Source organism: Gossypium arboreum, chromosome 6 (assembly GCF_025698485.1).
Source record: "Gossypium arboreum isolate Shixiya-1 chromosome 6, ASM2569848v2, whole genome shotgun sequence".
NCBI classification, from domain to species: domain Eukaryota; kingdom Viridiplantae; phylum Streptophyta; class Magnoliopsida; order Malvales; family Malvaceae; genus Gossypium; species Gossypium arboreum.
Genome location: NC_069075.1, coordinates 36,114,621 through 36,122,165, shown reverse-complemented (window position 1 = coordinate 36,122,165; position 7,545 = coordinate 36,114,621). Strand labels below are relative to the sequence as shown.

The 7,545-nt window shown below is 37.8% G+C and overlaps 1 long non-coding RNA gene across 1 annotated transcript; it reads right to left on the bottom strand.

Annotated features, from left to right (window-relative positions):
- Positions 1 to 1,430: 1,430 nt before the first annotated feature.
- Positions 1,431 to 3,995, bottom strand: LOC128294023 (uncharacterized). The gene is made up of 2 exons (XR_008284196.1): positions 3,892 to 3,995; positions 1,431 to 1,614 (listed from the first exon to the last, which is right to left on the bottom strand). It is a non-coding gene; the product is annotated as an uncharacterized LOC128294023 (long non-coding RNA).
- Positions 3,996 to 7,545: the final 3,550 nt, after the last annotated feature.

Genomic DNA, 7,545 nt, shown 5'->3' with positions numbered 1-7,545 from the left:
GTATATGTGTACGGCCATGCGAAAATGGCTCGTAATAGTGAAGTATCAACTTAAAACTATTTGCGGTTTGTATATATATATATATATGGTGTCATGATGTGACTATGAATTGGAAATGGGAATGTTGGTCACATGATCAGCCATTGGCATGGTTAAAATGATCATATGTGGACCTATGTAAGGCAAGACTAGTTGGTTCATGGAGACTACAAAATAGGTAAGACCTACCTTAAAACAGATGCTGCCAGCTGCAGTAACGTGAATGTGAAAAATCACCAAAATTTGTAGGAATGGTATTAAATAGTGAATCAGCTATGTAAATGAACATTGATGAGTCTATTTTCATATGGAAGAAACGAAATGGTCATAGGAGTTACATGTTAAGAGATATTAAAGCTATTGTGAGACAGGGCCAGAACGGTTTCTGGGTTCCCTGTCGTAACTTTAAAATTTACTATAAATTATCCAGAAAGAATTAGGAGACATACCTTATATGTACAGATTCCATTTTGAGTCTAGTTTCATTAGAAACAAACGGCACCAGCATTAAAGCCTTGTACAGAGAGATATTCAAGTTATACCGCGCGAAGGTCAGAGCAGTCGATCCCTGTAACATGGGTGACTTTAACTAATAAACTGTACCAATTGGCCCGACCAAAATTCTAGAAATAAATCCATGGATGGATATATGAGTCTAAATTCAGGGAAAATTTACGAAACCAGTTTCCGAGTTTTGAAACTCGAGATATGATTTTTAAGGCGACAGTGACGCAGTTTTTCCAGCCTGACTGGAAATGTCCAATGGATGGGCAAAACAAGTGAACTTGGCTTGCTAACCCCTCGTGTCCGACACCGGCGATGGTCTCGGGTTCGGGGTGTTACAAGCCCTTAAGGGTTTAACTTCAACAATGAACACCAACCAAGTCTAAGAAATGCTCAAAATTGGTTATAGGAAGTGACTTAGTCATCATATCTGCAGGATTTTCATGAGTACTAATTTTGCTCACAACAATATGTAACACCCCAAACCCGGCCCAGACGTTATGGCCGGATCCAACGTGTCACATTGAAGTTTTTAAGAAAACCCATGCCTCTTTCAACGTCCTTCTTAGTGTTTTAAAAGATAGTCTTTGCTAAGTTAATAAAGTGAATGGAAGCTGTGCACTAGGTAGGTATCTGAAACAGAGGAGGTGAGCCTAGAAGGTTGCTTAAGTACCAAGCTCTTGATTGGATCCAACCCTAGACATGCCCACAACCATTGCCACACTTTGGTGCTAGGTTAGGTTTTGAGAAAAACGAGTTGGAATTCATTTAAGTAGATATTTTTGATAAACCGATTAATTGTATCGTTGCGTTATTTTGAAAACAATTATCATTTTGGAAACGCGCCCTAGGTCTAACTCATATTGTTATAAAAAAAATATAGGGTATAAGATAAAATAATCCCTGAAAAATAATTAAAATGGCCTTATTACAACCGAAAACCAAATAATAATATTAATAAGATAAAACTTATAAAGAAATAAATCGGCTACTTATTACAATTAAAAGAAATAGTAGTGTGGCCATCTCCGAGTCCCTCGCAGCTCCAAACCATCTAAGCTTAGGGATTACCTGCACAGTTAGAAACGAGGTGAGTTTACGAAAACTCAGTATGTAACCCCAATAACAAACAAACAGTAAATAACACGGTATCAGTACAATCTGGGCCAAAGCCCTATTTAGTCTTGACATATACTGGGCCGAAGCCTTTCCATAAATCATATCACTGGGCTGAAGCCTTTTCATAAATCATATCATCGGGTCAAGCCTTTTCATAAATCATATCATTGGGCAAGCCTTTTCATAAATCATATCACTAGGTCAAGCCTTTATCAGAAATGTGATGGCCCTTAGGCCCATTTCAATATCACATGTAATGTCAATGGATGTATGCAGGCCCATTTCAATATCACATGTAATGTCAATGAATGTATGCAAGCCCATTTCAATATCACATGTAATGTCAATGAATGTATACAAGCCCATTTGGGGAAACTACTCGACCCACCATCCGCTACTCTCCACCCATACCAACCAAGCTCTCCATGTGGGGAATAACTCAACCCACCCAACCAAACTCTCCACTGGTAGCGTAGTGCTTTATCATATAACCGGAGGCCTAGCCTCTTTTAATAATCGGGCAAAGCCCTTTCGATAAACCGGGCAAAGCCCTTTTGGGTAAACCAAGCGAGCCCTTTAGCACTTCCTCCATCAATATAACCCATATCCCATGCAATATGTCATGTATGCAGAATGTCATGCCTATATTTGAATCAAACAATCACAGTCAAGTCATTCATATCACCAACATATATTCACAATCAAATCCGTCAACCACACAGTCCAAGTTAGTCACTTGCCCACAAGGGCAAAACAGTCATTTTTCATATTATAAGGGTATTTTCGTAATTTTACCAAAAATCAGGGTTTTCCATATTCATTACAATTGTCAATACTTCCGAGTGTTTAAACAATGATCTTTAACCTACTTATCAAATTCGGACTTTTGGGCCCAAAACCCCTAATGGGCCCTACAAATGCTAATTTAGCCAACTAAGCCTGCTTAACCCAAATTTTACAACAATACTAACCGTGTTAACATGCAACTTTTCCAAATTCCATTTTCTATCAATTTTACCCAAATGGGCCCAAAAGCCCATTTGGCCCAATTCCTACCCATTGAGGCCCAACTTACCATCGTGCACAAAATTGAGTTCTTACCCATTCCATCGATCCAAACACCGATCTTATCGTATTTATCACATCTATACCCACACGAAACATTACAAGTTCCCGAAATGACGGTATTTTAGCATTTTGGCTTCTCAGCAGATATTAATCTAAGCTACTACGAGGGTTAGTACACACCTGTTATGGGTTGAAGTTGAAATGTTTCCATAATCAATCACCTACGATAACCACCACCTGTCACTCAAACTTAACTAATCCAATATCAATATATGTAAATCCTAAGCACATCAGTCATACGGAACATAAGGGCATATTCGTCATTTTACCATATAAGGGTATTACGGTCACTTTACCCTATAGGGGCTTTACAGTCTTTTTACCTATTAGGGGTATTTTAGTCATTTCATCCTACAAGGGTGTTTTGGTAAATCTACAAACCAAGGGTATTTTAGTAATTTCGTAAACCAATGGTATTTCTATAATTTTTAGAAAGTCAAGGGTATTTCTGTAATTTTGTAAATCAGGGGTATTTTGGTAATTTTACAAATTGAGAGTATTTCGGTAATTTCACAAACCAGTGGTATTTCGGTAATTTTACAAACTAGGGGTATTTTGTTAATTTTACAAACTAGGGGTATTTTGGTAATTCTATCCTACATGGGTATTTCAGTAATTTCACAATCGAGGGTAAAACGATAATTTTGTAAACTGAGGGTAAAATGGTAATTTTGTAAATCGAGGGTAAAACGATAATTCTGTAAATCGAGGGTAAAATGGTAATTCTATAAATCGAGGGTAAAACGGTAATTTTGTAAATCGAGGGTGAAACGGTAATTCTATAAATCGAGGGTAAAATGGTAATTCTACAAATCGAGGGCATTTCAGTAATTTGATAAACTAAAGTATTCTAAACAGGGATAATAATACGAGTGGGCCTAAAGCCTATTCTCGGCCCAAATGGGCCCACACGCTCGTGTGGCCCTTTTAGCCCAAATCTAGCCACAAATATGAGATTCAACTAGCCTAGTCCAATATTTACTACACAATCAAACAACTTATCCAATTGGGCCCGTAGGCCCATTAGGCCCACATGACCCCTTTCGGCCCATGCGGCCCGAAGTAGCCATCCTACAGCTAGAGTAGCGAGAAAATACACACCTAATAGGAGACTGGAGTTAATCCACGCTCCGAGCAATCTTAGCCAACGCCCAACCCAAACGAGTACGCCATACAGCGAAAGGGATCAGCCAAGAAAAGGTACCTTTACTCTCCTCATGGTTCCTCTATTTAAAGCTAGCCAGAACCACTCTTATGTTAGCTTCACGATGTGGGATCCTCCAACATCGAGTTTAAATTCAACACCAACTCTTGCCGCCCCCTGTTAGCAAAATAAATGCTCCTTGCTTGCCATGAGATTCGAACCCATGCCTCCCCTCAGATGCTCCACACGCTACTTGCCACTAAGCCACAAGGCTTTTTGTGTCATATTTTATCCTCAATTAATTATAAGGTCTAAAGGCCAAAGTCCAGGTTCCCTTAAAAAAAACCAAAATAAATTGCAAGAGCCAGTGCTTGAACCCAAGCTCCCATACAACCTTAATGACACCACAACCACTAGACTACAAGCTTCCTTGTGTCATTTATTTAACACAATAATTTAAAAACCCTTATCCAAGCATCCAGGTTTTTTTTTCACTTAATACCAAAATTTTTGCTAAAGCCCAAGTTTAAACCCAAGATTTCTCTAACACTTCTTAGGGCCATTAACCAGCAAAGCAGACATTTAATTGTGTTATTTCATTGCACAATTAAATACCTATATACAATCTCCTTATGGACTCGTACTCAAGGCCCAATACTTCTAGGCCCAAATTCGGGGTGTTACACAATATCACCACAAGCAATAATATCACGAACAAAATCATACCAAATATCAATGTGTTTTGTTCTCTCATGAAACATTTGATCTTTTGTAAGAAATATGGCACTCTGACTGTCACAAAATACTGTGCTGATTTGAAGGTCTTCATTGAGTTCATTAAAGAGTCCCTTCAACCAAATGGCTTCTTTACAAACCTCAATAATCACCATGTACTCAGCTTCAGTGGTAGACAAAGCAACTGTAGTTTGCAAAGTGGCTTTCCAACTGATTGCACAACCTTCGATTGTAAAGATATAACATGTGAGAGATCTTCTTCTATCAAGGTCTCCAGCAAAATCAGCATTAACATACCCAATGACTCCATCTCTAATTCTTCCAAAATGTAAGCAAACATCATTAGTACCTCGTAAGTATCTTAAAATCCACTAAACTTCTTTCCAATGTTCTTTACTAGGATTCGCCATATATCTGCTAACTGCACTAACTGCATATGATAAATATGGATGTGAACAAACTATAGCATACATGAGAGATCGCACTACACTAGAGTATGGAACATGTGACACGTACTCAATCTTATCATTTGATTGTGGAGACAAAGCAGATGAAAATCTGAAATGGGCTACTAAAGGAGTACTAACTGGCTTATCATTCTGCATATTGAACCTGTAAAGAACTTTCTCAATGCACCCCTTCTGACTTAGGTACAATTTACTTTCTTTTCTATCTCTGAAAATCTCCATACCAAGTATCTTCTTTGCTGGTCTCAAATCTTTCATCTCAAATTCTTTACTTAGTTGGGCTTTGACCTTTCTTATCTCTCTTTTATCTTTTGTTGCTATCAACATGTCATCAACATAAAGAAGTAGATACACAAAAGAACCATCATTGTTTTTCTTAAAGTAAACACAACTGCCAAAACTACTTATTTTGAAATCATGAGAAGTCATAAATGAATCAAACCTCTTGTACCACTGCCTTGGTGACTATTTCAAATCGTAAAGAGACTTTTTCAGCAAGCAAACAAAGTCCTCTTTTTCTGAGACTGTAAAACCCTTTGGTTGTTGCATGTAAATATCCTCTTTAAGTTCTCTATGCAAAAAAGCAGTTTTTACATCTAACTGCCCAAGCTCCAAATCATGCATGACCACAATACCAAGCAAAGCTCGAATCGAACTATGCTTCACTACTGGGAAGAACACATCTGTGAAGTCCACTCCTAGAATTTGACTGTAACCCTTTGCAACAAGCTTTGCTTTATATCTGGGTTCTTTAACTCTTGGAGTCTTTTCTTCTTTTTAAGCACCCATTTACAACGAACAGTCTTCTTACCTTTAGGAAGTTTCACAAGATCCCATGTTTTGTTTTGTGAAGTGATTCCATCTCCTCTTGCATAGCAAACATCCATTTTTCTGAGTCTTCACAGCTAACCGCCTCAGAATAATTAGATGGCTTTTGGTTTGCATCTATATCTTTAGCCACATTTAAAGCATAAGCAACTAAATCAACCTCGGCATAATTGTTTGGAGGTTTAATTTCTCTTCTAGTTCTATTTTTAGCGATAGAGTATTATGGTGAAGAAGCAACTCTATTCTCAATTTTTGTACTGGCTTGAGAAGTCGACTCTGTATTAATCTGATGCTCCACTTGCTTTTGTTTTTCTTTATTGGAAGAGTCTTTAAGAGATAAGTTAGGCAAAGATAGCGCTTTCATTAAAACAACATCTCGCTAATCACAACTTTTCTATTTTCAGGACACCATAACTTATACCCTTTTACACCCGCTTTATAACCAAGAAAAACACATATAATGGATCTCGGTTCCAATTTTCCATTATCAACATGAGCATACGCAGGACACCCAAAGATCTTTAAATTAGAATAATTTGCAGGATTACCAGACCATACCTCTTGTAGGGTCTTTTTTTCAATTGCAACGGATAGGGATCGGCTGATCAAAAAACATGCAGTAGAGGCTGCTTCGGCCCAAAAGGACTTTGGTAAGTTGGCATTTGACAACATACATCGAACCTTCTCCATGATCGTTTTGTTCATTCGTTCTGTAATTCCATTTTACTGTGGAGTATGGCAAACTGTCAAGTGTCTCATGATCCCTTCTGACTTGCACAATTTATTAAACTCATCAGAACAAAACTCTAAGCCATTGTCTGTGCGGAGGTATTTTATTTGTTTTCCCGTCTGTTTTTCAATTATAATTTTCCAAGACTTAAATGTGGAAAATACATCGCTTTTCTGCTTCAAGAAGAACGCCTAAACTTTTCTGGAAAAATCATCAATAAAGGTTAGCATATAATTAGCTCCACCTCTTAAAGGCACTCTGGATGACCCCCCACAGATCAGAATAAATATACTCTAACGTTCCCTTCATTTTATGGATTCCTCTGGTGAATCGAACTCTCTTTTGCTTCCCAAAAACACAGTGCCTACAAAAATTCAGTTTACAAATTCCTTGCCTATCAAGAAGTCCTCTTTTGCTCAATTTTGCCTTGTCATTCACACTCATATGCCCTAGGCGAATATTCCAAAATTTAGTAATATCATCATCTGACAAGGAAGAGGAAGCGACAGCTGCATCACCAGTAATAGTAGAACCCTGCAAAATATATAACTTGGCAGTTTTTGTCTGCCCTTTCATCACAACAAGAGAACCTTTAGAAATCTTTAAAGCCCCACTTTCAGTTGTGTATCTGTACCCTTTTGAATCAAGAGTACTCAACGAAATTAAATTTCTTTTCAATTCTAGAACATGTCTTACGTCACTAAGTGTTCTGAAAACTCCATCAAACGTCTTAACTTTAATTGTTCCAACACCAGCGATTTTACACGAAGCATTATTTCCCATCAAAATGACACATTCAGACACTGTTTTGTAAGTTGTAAACCAATCCCGATTGGGACTCATGTGGAAGG